This window comes from Drosophila ficusphila, unplaced genomic scaffold, assembly GCF_018152265.1.
Source record: "Drosophila ficusphila isolate 14025-0441.05 unplaced genomic scaffold, ASM1815226v1 contig_198, whole genome shotgun sequence".
Classification (NCBI taxonomy): domain Eukaryota; kingdom Metazoa; phylum Arthropoda; class Insecta; order Diptera; family Drosophilidae; genus Drosophila; species Drosophila ficusphila.
The window spans coordinates 1,830,703-1,845,355 of record NW_025064092.1 but is presented as its reverse complement, the minus strand read 5'-3'; positions in this window follow the sequence as shown (position 1 = coordinate 1,845,355).

Below are 14,653 nucleotides of genomic sequence, written 5' to 3'. Positions count from 1 at the left end.
GGAAGGAAGAATTAGTTGCCAACCTCCGCATTTCGCACTTATTTTGTCCGAAATCAATGAATTCTGATCGCAGAAATTACGCAAATTGTGTTAAACAAATTTCAATGGAATGGAGAACGCAACGAAATTCGCAGAATGCGTAATCAGTGGATGGTTTGGATGGATGAATGGGTGGGTGATTGGGTGGGTGGGTGAGTGGCTTTTGGTGGGTTAAAGTGGGTGCCTTATGTGCGATCATTTAAGAGTGATTAAGAGTGAAACGGCATTTTCCATTGATTAATTAACATGGGCTCCTCAAACGTCACTCGATGCCGAGCGCTTAATTGAGAGTGGGAATCAAGTGGTGCTGCTAGGGTGGTTCAGGGTGGTTCGGGGTGCTGCAGGGTGGTGCAGGGTGCTGCCAGGGGTGCTTAGAGGGTGCTGACTGTGGGTGCAAGTGGGTGGTGCTGGCGACACCGCGTCTGTTTCTGGTGAAATGCAACACTTGGCGATGGCAAATTGATTGGACTGCAATTTCCCCATTGCGGAAAATTCACTGCCGTTGATTCATGGCGCTCGTTGTATTCATTGTACTCGTTCGTATTTATTTATTAGGTCATTCATGCGATGGATTTCATTCACAATGCCGACGAGGCAGCCAGAAAATGATGTCATCCAGCTGGTGGCGATCTCCGCCAATTTTCTAAACAATCCGTTCGATCTAGAAAATGCCACACGGTGGAGAAAACCCAATCGAAAGTATTAAGTACTTTCCCAATTAATTGAACATTATTAAAAAAAATGTGAATTCAGTTTAGGAAAAATTCAGTTGAGTAATAATAAGAATTTTATAAAATACTTAAACAAAATTATTTGTATAAATATTTTCATACAATATAACTGAAAGTTTACTTCTTTCTTTTTGATCAAAACTTATTTCGAGAAAATGGAACCTTTTTCTTTCAGTGGCCAATTTTTGTATATTTTCCCGAGCAGCATCAACTCACAGCCCGCTCGGCATGAAAAACTCAACAAACGGGATCATAAAATCAATCAATATTGAAACACTCGCAAATTGAGTAGTCCAAATAAAATGATTGCCTAATGATCGCTTTCTCAATCTGCAATTGCTTTATTCGAATAGTTTCAATTATTATTATTATGTTAATGCTTTACAACTTGTTTAATTATGTTTTGGCAAAGTTTTCAAAGGCAAAGATTTAATCTTCTGAGTACAATTTGTGAGGATTGGGGACTTCTTTTATAATATTTTTTTACTTTTGATTTTCTTTTAACTTTTCAAAACTATTAGAACATGGTAACCTTTTTTACATAAACATGCACTATTTTACACAAGCGGCTTGAGCGGCACCTAGCGGTTAGGTGTGAAACCATTACCTGCAGTGTTACTTAAAATCATTAGAGGTCGCTAGTAACAAATCTTCTCGAGATAGCGCCACCTATAACGGTCTACATAAAAATAAACTTAAAACTTGAATATTAAAAATCTTAAATTTATTTAATATTAATAATATAACTTTAAATAAAAAAAAAAAAGTTAACTATCTAATTGCCCGGTAAATTATAGTAAAACCCATATGGTATGGTAAGCGAAATATTCCTTCTTAAATATTTGATCCACAATTTTGAAATCTATAAATCTTTGTTATTACCTATTCCACCGGGAATATGAATCATTGCCGGCTTTTGTTTTCCACAAGCCATTCAAATAAAACACGACACGAAATTTCAGTTGGGCAAAAATTAACATAAATCGCTTGGCAGAAACCGAAAAATCAAAAGACCGCAGGACGAAATGAACAAACAAAAGGATAAAGGATAAGGCGGTGCTGAAGGTAAAGGCATTTGCCAAAAATTACGGCGCCATCGCGTTGAATGTGTGGCGAAAACAATAAGCAAAACAATAAATCAAAATATGAAATAATAATACCGAGGCACAGGATGATACACGAGTCGAGGAGTTTAAGGACGAAATTCCTGATGAGGACGAGGACGAGGATGAGGATGAGGAGTTCCTTCTTTGCGAACAGCTGTAAGTCACGGAGCGCCCATTGTGCGATCGCTTGAAACCCGAGATCAGGCTCTCTGCCATCCATGCAATCCAGCAATGCAAGAATCAAGGACCAAAGGACCAAACGACCAAGGAACCAAGAATTAAGAATCAAGAATCAAGGAGCGAGGAGCAGCATCCTGCGGTCGCCTGATGTGCGAGCACATTTTGGCAAACGCTTTATCCCCGCACCCCGGCGGTTTACTCTCTCCCCGAAACATAAATCTTAATATGTCATAATTCGAAATAATTTCCGAAAACCGCAGAGGCAAGTAGTTCGCACCGAGGGGCCAAAGGACGAATAAAATCGGGCGACAGGACCCGCTGGGCCAACGGAAATGCAAAACTAGACGGCAACAATGAACTGAATCCGTTGGTCAATGCAGCTTTAAACGATCCTTACATTGTTCAAATTTTATGATGATATATAAGAACTTTTCACATTTTATGATATCAAAACACTAAACAATATATGTATAATTAATCATTTAAGCAGCAAAGATTGGTATAAGTTTATTATTTTCTATTTAGTGTTAAAGTTTCAAAACATATTTTAACAATGTAAAATAATTTTATGCTTCGTTTTGATATTTTTATATTATATTCTAATTCACAAAAATCAACTCACTTGCTGTTTCAGTGGTAATCCCTAATTTTATAGGCTTTTTATGGTTTATTTTGAATAAGATCATGTAACTGTAAAATAGGAACAGATTTTCCGAGTCAAAACAATCCATGAACTTGCAGTTTTTCCAGTTCAAAATGTTACCAAATGCTTCTTTTGTTGGTGTGGCTGACTGGTTGGCTGACTTCCAAGTCCAGGTCCACTGAACTTTCTTTCTAATCCCACAAATTATTACCCTAATAGCCTCATATTGTCGCGGCTTAGCGACATCGTTTGTCATTTTTTGTTTGTTCGTTTTTTATTTTTTTTTTTTTTTGCTTTTCGGGGAGCGTGCGCACATTTGAAATTATCGAAAAGCAAACAGAAAAATATGAAAAGCGCGCGCGCGCATTTTCCTCTATTTGTTTAATTTATTAAAAAGTGGGAAAACAAAGAAGCGGTCAGGAGTTTTCCATTGTGAAAGTCAGCTGCATCTGCGGATGCGAATGCGGATGCGGATGGGGAATCCTTAGCGTGCCCTTTGACCTCGGCACACGCGCATGCGCGGTCATCCTGCGGCCAGCAGGTCCAGCAGCTTAGCGGTGGTTTTCCACTGGTTATCATCGGTGGTTAGCATCGGTGGTGCCGGCGATCCTCTGTCCAAATTCCACCCAGTATTCCACGTTTTCCGGTGGTGGCTGCAGCTTTTGTTTGTTTAGGCGTGGCCTCGATTTTCGGTCAGCCGACAGCAAACAAACTTTCCCAAAAACTGACTTTAACGGACTTCGCTTGAACATCAAACCATAAATGAAAAAAATATTTAAAATTCTAAAGAAACTCCGTTAAAGTATGCCCATCTTAAACGAAGAGTAAGCCCTATAATTATAAAACCACAAACATTTAACTTTATAACCCAAAAACAAATAATTTTTAATATTTCCTAAGTATTTTAATTTACACTGAAATCAAATGAAATAAACTCTAAAACCCTTATAAAATTTAATGATAAATATTATTATACCTATGTAATTTTATCTTAAACTCATCTAAATTTATTTTAAGTGCCTATTAGTCAGCAATCTGATTACGCTACTTCGATTTGAATGATAAAAGCTGAAAGCCAATTCCGCAGTAATTTACAATTCACATTCATATTCATATTGCATAATTATAATTATAAATCCCAACCCTCCAGCACGTCGACGGATTATAATTTGATATTTTGTCGGGCAAAGTATTAGCATTTAAATTGCCTCATTATTCTGAAGGGAAAAGCGAGTGACGTGGTTCCCCAGTGACGATCTTGCATTCCCTCAGATTGTTGAAATTTAATACCAAACGAAAGATGCTAAATATAGAAAAACAACGTTTTAAAATTAAGGTTCTGAGCAGAAGAGTTGTCTATTTCATTATTTTTGTAAGGTATTTATAAAATAACATAACTTAACTGGTTTATTTCCTATAAATAATTCATATTTATATATATTGGGTTGGCAAGAAAGTCATGTCGTTTTTTTCAATATTTTCAAAGATGATTTATTTATATCAGGACTTATAATTAATCAATTATGTATTGGTCGTTTTGTTCGACCACTAATGACCATCTCTCGGGCAGCTGCATAATTCCGCGCTCGAAGAAGAAAGAATCGAGACAAGTGGTTTTCGACAGCCTCATCTGAATCAAAGTTTTTACCGTTCAAAGAGTTTTGAAGAGAGCGAAACAAATGGTAATCTGAAGGTGCTAAGTCCGGAATATAAGGTGGATGTGGTAGCACTTCCCAATTCAGCTCCCTTAATTTTTGCCGAGTGACCAAAGATGTGTGGGGCCTAGCGTTGTCATGGTGAAAGAATATGCCCTTGCGATTAGCTAGTGCCGGCTCCTTTTCTTTAATTTTTCCGCCAAATTGAATAGCTGGCGACAGTACACATCTGAATTGATGGTTTCATTCCGTCCCAGCAGCTCAAAGTGCACTACACCCTTCCAATTCCACCAAACAGACGGCATAACTTTCCCCTGATGGATATCGGCCTTTGATGTGGCTTGGGCTGGCTCATCTTTCTTGCTCCATGATCTTTTTCGTTGGACATTATGGCATCTTTACCATACACTTCGCACAATTTTTCGCGAGCTTCGACCGCTTTTTTTCCTTTTTGGAAGTAAAAAAGCAAAATATGCCGAAAATGCTCACTTTGGTCCTCCATGTTTAATTTGCTATAGCTTCCACAAATGTTATCGAATAATTACCAAATTTTCGTCGATAGTACCTAAGACAATAAGCTTTAAAAAGATACTAAAAGGTGTGACCCTGGTGCTCGATTAGTCGTAAATAAATTAGATTAAAAACGATTACTAAAAAAACGACATGACTTTCTTGCCAACCCAATATATTTTATTTTATGTCCTATAAATATTTTATAATAATAATTATAATAATTTCTAACGATCGCAGAAAGTTTTCAGATGTATAATGGGCTTGACATTTATATAAAGTATTCTTTAAAATTAAAGTAAAATGATCCAGCGTTTTAAAATCTCAAAAATCCACCATTTGTGTAAACCTATATCCCTTGCTTCGTTTTTTTTTTCAAATCCGACGAAAAACTAAGCATGAAATTGAAAGTTTCCGAGCCACTGATCCGATTTGCCGATCCAATCAAGGAAAAAACCAGGAGGCTACAAGGAGCAAGGACGAAGGAAGGATAGAAAAAAAAGAACGTAAACTAAATAATTACAGGGCTCGGCCAAGAACAACAACAACAAGAGTAGTAGTAATAATAATAATAATAATAATAGCCAAGCGGACAGATCCTGACACCCATGGCAAAAGGACACCCCGTTTGCGGATGTGGATGTGGCGTGAGTCCTTCATCCAAACGAAAGCGAAATCCAAATCGAAATCGGAATCGGGATTGAAGTCCTGAAAATGAAATGTAATTGCAGTTGCGACAAGGAAGGAACAAAAAAACAAAAAAAAAGAAAACTAGACCAATGCCTTGGTGTTTTTTTTACATTCCTTCGTCCTTCGTGAGGGGTGATCCTTTCTCCTTTCTCCTTTTTTTATAAATAGGGTGGGGGGTTGGACTGCTACCCCTTGCAGTCGCCTTCGCCTTCGTCCTTGGGAAAGTGCGCTTTCTTTTGCTTGATTAGATTTGATTTGTGTGTTTGCGGCATTTCTCTCCTTTTCATTCCATTTGCCCGCTTCACAGTTGGGCGAACTACATTTAATTTCTAAATTATCGACACGGCGCCGCGATAGGCGTTACAAAAAAAAGAAATCCAGATCGGAGTTCGGTATATGGCATATGGGAATAGGGATCGTCTATATAACTGCTGCCCCCCTTTGCGTGTTGCTGTTTTTTGTTTTGATTAATACAATTATAGAGCTTCGCGGGATCGGGAAAAGCTGCTTTCAAAAAAAGAACATTGTAAGGAGTGCACTGGAAAAAATATATAGAAATATAATATACAACAAGAAAGGAAGCTAGCTTCGGCAAGCCGAAGCTTATATACCCTTGCAGTCATCAAATATGTCGAACAAAACGCATAAAGGCTAGACAACATCGAAGCTAAGACGATTTTTCTATTCATTTTCCATATTTTTGACTATAGATCATATGGGAGCTATACGATATAGTTGTCCGATTTTGATCAAATTTAACTCGTAATTCAAGAGTCGTAAGAACACTCTATATTCCAAAAATCATACTTGTCTGATGAAGAACAACGATGTTATCAATTTATTTCCATTAATTCTATATATAATTTTCGATCCCTCCTATGGCAGCTATATGATAGAGTTATCCGATTTTAATCAAATTTAATCCGAAATTCAATAACAGTTAGAAAACGCCATCTTGAAGAATTCAAGTCGATCTGATGAAAAACAATAGAGTGAGAATTTTTTATTTCATTCTCTTGTATTGGAGCTATCCGATATAGTCGGCCGATCCGGCCCGTTCCGACTTATATACTGCGTGCAACAACTACACAACTTTTGGGAAAGTTTCAGCACGATAGCTTTAAAACTGAGAGACTAGTTTACATAGAAACAGACAGACGGACAGACGGACAGACGGACAGACGGACCGACGGACAGACGGACAGACGGACAGACGTACATACATATTTCGATTCTGCTCGTCATGCTGATCAAGAATATATATACTTTATGGGGTCTGAGGTGTCTCCTTCACTGCGTTGCAAACTTCTGACTGAAATTATAATACCCTTTTGCTCTGCAAGGGTATAACAAAGTATGTTATTCTTTTAATAGAATAGAAAAATCTGTTCCCTATGTTACAAACTCTTATACATTTTATTAGTCAATATGGAATTGTCTTTTCATTTACATATTTTTTCACTAAAAATAAAATATATATAAATATAAATATTTAATGAAGGCTCTAGTGCTTATGTTTTGAGCTGTGAAATTATTTTTACAGATTACAAAAATGGAAATTCAATATATTCATTTCGGTTACTTTTATATAATAACTAGTAAACCCAGCGAACTCCGTTCCGCCACCAGATGGCGATAGTTTTAGGTAAAACTTCGTTTGGTGTTTAAAAGATAAAGAACATTTTTTTTGTTTTATATATGAAAAGGAAAAATTTTATTTCGATACCATTAAAACTTTGGCCATTTCCGAGTGTTTTGCAATATTACACGTTGGTTCTTCAATAATTTGAAGATTTAACGGTAATTTTAATGCTGAGTGAGCCGTTTGGCATCCTTCTAACAATATGGCTGCTATTCCCGAAGAAGCAACTGCAATAGCTATGTTGGATCTCGCCCGAACAGTTGCTAAAGCTAATGACATGAGGAATGTCTTGCCAGTACCACCAGGGGCATCTAGGAAATATAAACCACCTTTTTCTTCATCGATTGCCTTCATTAAAATATCATAAACTTTCTTCTGTTGTGAATTCAACAGGGGTACATTTGTTTGAACTAATAAATTTAATTTCTGGTGATCATATTCACGTTCCCGTTCTTATTCTCGATTAAATTCATTCACGATTTGGCGCTGGCATTTAACCTGATTAATATATAACCGCACATGAGGTAACACTTATCTTTGATCAAGAGTAAAACCCAATAATGTATCTCCTCATTCATCAAATTGTTCACAATCAGGATGGAGACTTCGTCTATTGTTGGAGCATTAAATGTCCTTTCGTGTGTTCCAGATGGTCGTTTATCTGCTTTTATGACAACTTTATAGTCATCATTTGGCATGCGCTCTAAAGCACTCTTAAACAACCTGACCATCGCATGATGTTCATGAAGCAGACACTGCAAGTCTTGAAGAATTGCTCGCTTCATCCCTTCATTGATCGCTAGACGTCGATCAAGTTGTTCTTTCATGTTGCCCATGAAATATATTTGTAAAAAATTTTTTTGTGTATCTTCGAAAGGTAGTAATGATCCAATTCGATGGTGAATCTGCCCTTGTATCTAAGATAAAGTAAGTTATTCTTTAACTAAATTCTATGTAATACCAAAAAAAACCTTAAATGTCGGATTAAATCCTCGTTCTTCGATAATATCTGCCCCAAATGACGTCATTTGGAAACAACCATTGTATTTTCGGGTATTTGCAAGAAAGTGGCGTGATTCTTGTGTTTCACCACAAAGCAACGAATACAATGGCTCAGGTGGCGGAGTCAACAATGGCAATTTAACTTTACCATTAAAGCAGCATAATCCAGGCGTTTCTCCGGAAAACTTCAGTGCACCGCAATACTCGCAAACAACGTCCATTTGCCCAATGCAAACGCTAGGATGCAAGCTGTAATCAGTGGTGCTATCGTATTGAAACGCTGCTCGATTCAAATCAGCACTTGATAAATTTCTTCTGCGTCGCAAATGATCTATATCTTGACCTCTGTTGTAAGCTCGACGATTCTGCATTATCAACCGAGCCGTATTACGGATTGCCTCTCTTTGCTCTGCTGATTGAGAAGCACGAAGCCGACCCATACTAACGCGGTTCTGTTCACGTTCAATGTTTTGTTCTTCTTCAGACCTTCCATTTGCAGTATTTCGTAGTCTTCTTGCATTACGGCTTTGTCGGGAAAGATTCGATCGTCTTGGTCGCGGCATTATTAATTAAACTTCACTTCACTTCAATTCACAAAAAGCACGAAAAACTTCACTTCACTTCAATTCACCAAAATCACAAATAATTTCAATTCACTTCAAAAAAATTGAGTTAAAATGCTATGGTAGTGTGTGCTTGTCAGTGTGATGAGGTAATAACTCAGTTTATATGCGATTTTTGGTATGTCGAACGGAATAAAAAGTACCCTAAGTCCTATTCCGGGCTCTAAGCTACCTTCCTACCAATTTTCAGCCAAATCTGTTCAGCCGTTCTTAAGTTATAAGTGGTGTAACTAACACAACTTGCTTTTATATATATATAGATTTAACTATTTATACTTTGCTTTTTATTATAACCTAACAAACTCCTCTTTGCTTTATTCCTTTATGAATCTCAAGATTAAACACCATAGCCAGATATAAAATTTTCAAAAAAAAAAACAGACCCTTTTACCAGCAAGGGATATTAATTAATAAAGAAGAGTTTCTTGCATATGTTCATGGATGGAAGGGATTGCCTAACTATAAGATAGACAGCAGCTTTTCCCGTATTTCCCAGACACCTTAAGTGCACATAGAGTATACCGTATGTGTGTGTTTTCGCCTCCTGGGAAGGGGTTGTCCCAAATCAAGTTGACGGGAAATTAATTTGTTGAGGAGGCCCCATGAACGCGCCGAGCGAAGGAATCCAGTTTGGTTTTTTTTTGGTTTGGTGAGCAGATCTGTCAAGCGCGGTTGACAACTGCCCGGGATTCGGAATCAGGAATCGAGACTCGAGGGTTGGGACCGAGTCCGAGGTCCGTGTGTCCTGTTCCCGGATCGCCCAGTCTATATAGTATATATATATATATATATATATATTCTGTTTTTTCCTTCTGCTCTCTCGAAGGAGAAACCGTGTTCATTTGCATTTAACCCTTTTTCTTGATGGACGCCGCGGGGTTTCCACTCGCTCGTCACCAGCGATTCACCAGAGATTCTTTACCTTCGATTTTTACCTTCTTTTCGCCTCGTTTTTTATTAAAAAATATATATGTAGGTATATTGTGTTTTCCCTTGCCGGGATTCTTCAATTAAATATGCAAATTGTCCGGATGATGCTGCAGAAATGTCAACAAAAGCGATATTCTCGTGTGATATATTTCCAAGTGGGACACTTCAAGTTGCGCTTAATTAGCTAATTGCCCGTGCAGCGGAAATCTGAACTCCGAAATTCGGAGGGAATCCCCTGGAAACTGAACAGATTGCTCTTCCTTGCCAGCTGCCTAAAGAATCTATATATTTTTTGGCTTTATTTCTGCCGCAGCAACCAAGAAAACCAAAACCTTTAACGTTTTTTTTAATAACGTGTAGGGTAATTGTATTAATTTTTATGAAATTAAATAAACTTAGCAGATGAAAAATATCAATATATTTCTCTATTTTCATCATGACTTAAAATATGCATAACATTTTATACCATTTTAATATATTAAAAACACAACAATTCCAATAAATAGTAATACCTTTATAAATAAAACACAAATTTAAACAAACAGCAATAGCCAACAAATTAATCATATAACAATTGCAGTTATCACTTCGAACAATATTCTATTTATATTTTTTCTATTTTTATAACTTTCTTTAAAAGTAAAAAAAAAATTTATTAGTCAAACATATTTCACTAGGAAAACCCTTTCATCCGATTGAAAGCTAAAAACGCGATTCATTATTCAAAATTGCCATTTATTGAAATCCGAGTAGACAATCAACAAGTTGAAAAAATAAAGTTTGGGGCGTTCGCGAGCTGTCATATCGCGGTTTTTACCCAATTGTCCATGGAATCAAATTGCATTTCCACTGGCCTTTTCCCATTTCCCATTTTCCATTTCCCATTGTCCGTTTTCCGTTGTCAAAACAACGTTGTCAAAGGGTTAAAAAGACAATCGCTGACCAACTGACCAAAAGCGCGTGCCATCGTCAAGAAATATCTTAAGGAAATGGAAATGTAAATGTGGGGGGGGGTGGGGTAAATCGGACATTTACAACCCTTGCCGGAGTTTCCCGCTGGTCAGCGGCAGCAGCAGCGGAAAATGCAGCGTGAAAAATTGAAAAGGAAACATAAAATCGACTCATTTGATGAGGGTCGACGACAGGAGGTGGAAAAGGATAAAGATAAAGAGAAGGAAAAGGAAAAGGAGAAGGAAGAGAATAAGGAGCAGGAGCAGGAGCATCCATCTCCACTTAGCATTGTCATGCGGGGATCGTGATCAGGATCAGGATGAGGATCAGGATCGGGGATCCCAATGGTAATATTCATCTGCTTCTGTGTTATTTTTTTTGTTTTTTGTATCCTGAATCCACGCGCCACTTTGAAATATGTAAATGTCATTTTTGGTTGCGGGGGGAAATTCAATTCCACCTGCTGCTCCTGCGGGAAAATCGCGGGAAGGGGGGGAGGAACAGGTGCTGCCTTAAAGCCGATCGATGATAGTTGGTATTCTACCCTATCCCAAAAACCGATTCCCATTCCACCGGTGGAAAAATGAAAAATCACCGTGCCGCATTGCCAGTTCAAACAATTTGAATAGGAAAGCGGAAAACTCGCCAATGTTGGCTAAAGGAAAACCAACTGGAAAGACTACACGGTTAGAAAATACATACTCTCTTATATTACTAAATATAATTATGTAAAGTATTGAAACATTTAAAACATTTGTTAACAATGGACAATGCAAATTTCGATTTTTTCAAAAATGAAAAACCTTTGTATAAATTCAATTAGAAAAAGCACATTTAAAGATATCAGAAAATCACTTAAATAAAATAACATAACAAAACATTACGATTTATTTATATATATATATATATATATTAACGTATATTATATTTTTCTTTGGTTTGACAAACTCGTATCGTTTTTTTCAAAGTGTAAAAACAGCGAAGTCCTGTTTCGTCCTGTCCCGCCGGAAAATAGGAAAGGAAAGTGCCGCAATTTATGCGTCAGTTGCAGCGAAGCGGAAAACTGGTTCGCATTCGACACAGGACATCGCAGGAATTCTGCGCCAGGATTAAAAGTCGAGTCAGGTACGCCGAGGAATTAGAACCAGAACTGAGAATTGAGAACTGAGAACTCAGAACTAAGAACTCAGAACTGAGAATTAAGAGCTGAGAAATGAGAACTGGAGAATTCAGAGCGAGAGGGTAACTGTTCTTAGAGGATAACAAATGACCAAATAATGTAACCTCGTTAGGAGTCCAAAAATGGGAACCCATTGAAAAAGGATGTGATACCAAACTATATTGCTTAAGTTTGAAGCGAACCCTACAACACATATTTTTAAAGTAAGAAAGCATATGATTTAAATATGCTTTGAATCGCAACAAACTTTAATAAGTATAAATACAGAATTTAAATAAACTGTAAAAAATTTTAATCAATTAATAAATTTAAAACGGGAGGCAAAACATTTCAAGTTTAACAAAACAACACATTTTCCGATGAAATTATTCAATGGTATAGCATACTTCTTCAAACCCAATCAAATAGATAATATGGGATATATTTTCTCAGTTTCAACAAGTATGATACCTTCCTCCCATGTGGTCTTTAGTTCTTCAGTCGGAAATGAAAAGCACCTTAGACTGGACTACCTGTCGATAATCGAGAAAGCATTTCCCTCACATTTTCCCCGCTACTGTTTGCATTTTCCATTTCCGATTCGATCTGCTCGGCATGTGGTCGAAATAAGCCTTTCAACTTTCCACTTGCAAGTTGGTTTTCCATGGTTTCCAATGGTTTTCTCGGGTTTTCGATCGGCAGGTGAATTGGGAGCCATTAATTGGACCTCATCAATATGCAAAGGTGAAATGGAGCGGAGTGAGCAGACCGCCAAACAAATTGGAGCAAGCAGCAAACATTTGCACCTGTAAGTGCCCGTTTTTCCGTCTCTTTCTGGCGGGGTTCACCCGTCTCTTTCTCGCCGTATTGATTGCTTATCGAGCGACTGACTCGAGCAAATGACAGCCAACTAATGAAGACAGGTGCCTTGGGCCAACAGGACGCAGGATAACAGGCCCAAAAACACTCACTTGATATCCTAAGGGAAATACATTCAATTTTTGGAGTATACACTGCTCAAAAACTGTTATTATTTGATGCAAGAAGGAGTAAAATCTTCCTAACGAAATCGCTCTTAATAAGCAATAACTCAATGTAAGTTAAATAATATAATACACGAAATTATATTAAGAAATATTAAAATAAATTCATTTCAGAACAAAAGAGTGCATAATTAAATTTAATCTTGTAACAGCTGACAATTCATAATGTATAAAATAATAAAAAGAGTATTTTAAAATATTGCAAATAAAAAGCAGAAAAAAGATAAGTTAAAAATGAAATGATCAAAAGAATTATATCATTAAAATAAAGTCAAGTAATAAATAAAATCCATGATCCAACCAATGCTGCTAAAATATATTAAAAATACATTTATTATGGAAGCAATGTAAACTTCATTCATTAATTAAAAGAAAGTAAATTAATAAGTAAAATCCATCATCCAACCAATGCTGCTATAATATAATAATATTATATAATATATTAATTAAAATCAGTAAGTAAAGTAATAAGTAGGGTCCTAGCTATAATATATATTATATACAAGATGATTGAAAATCAGTAAGTAGTATATTCTTTGTTCAGTTAATTTTTTGCGACATGCTTTGGCCAGTGTAATTGTACCCCCATAATTCCCACAAAACAGGTTAACTATATTGTATTATATTATATTTGCATCCCGGGAGCACCGGGTCGACCAGCATAATAAGCGGCTAATTTCGCCAGCTAATACGCTAATTTCCGATACGGCGACATAACTTTGGATCTGGAATGGGAATGGGAATGGTAATGGTGATGGCAATGGGATTTCGCACATGTCCTGTGACTGCACAATGACAATGACTTGGGAAATTAGTTGGGAAAGGGGAAGGGAAAGGGGAAGGGGAAATGGGAAATGGGAACCCGCATCATCAGCTGCCTTGCTGAAACTCAAACTGAAGTTGAAGCTGAAGCCAAGGTGCAATTTTATGATCCTGTTGCCGATCACGGGCTAATCACAATAGTCCTTTCATCCTTTTTTATTCTCCACTGCCACACGCCCCGAAGGTTTCCAATTCTAATGGCAATTTGATAAAGTCTCGAATGAAGTGCGATCGTTAAAATTTCCATCCCATCCCCATCCCATTTCGATCGTTAAATGCCAAATCCCTGAAGTCCAAGGCATGAAGTCTGGCAAACAATTGATCGGCATAACACACATTTTAGTGCACTTTTACTGCTTTTACTGCACTTTTATTCACTGACGCCCGGCCCAAGAAATTTCTGAAATTTTACGACTTGGATTTAGGGGATATACAATTCATTAAGCACGTTTATACCTCCAAACTTTTACACTTTTTTTACGATCCATCTTTTGTGGACAAACATTGTGTGTTGTGAGGGTTTCCCATATCTATTAGAGATTATTTCGAGAGGAAAACACCTTTATTGCCTCTTAATGAAGTGCATTGAGTCGGTTAATGCTAAATTTGGTATGCAAAAATAGGAAAATTAGCTCGATTTTAGTAGTAGGATAAGTTATTTGAGAAACGAGGATGTATGATGATGATCTATGCATATTGAAGTGCTTGTATAACTCCAATATTTAAAGATGTAACTTAATGGATAAATTGATATTAATATCTATTCTTTAAATATATTTTGTATATTTTGCACCAAAGCTTGAATGCTTTTTCTTTCAAAGGTTTCATACACATTGCCGACTATAAAATCATTATTTCGGAATTTTTTTGAATACGTTTTGAGTTCACCAAGGACAATTGAGCAGGACTCAGCCACAAGATAAACAA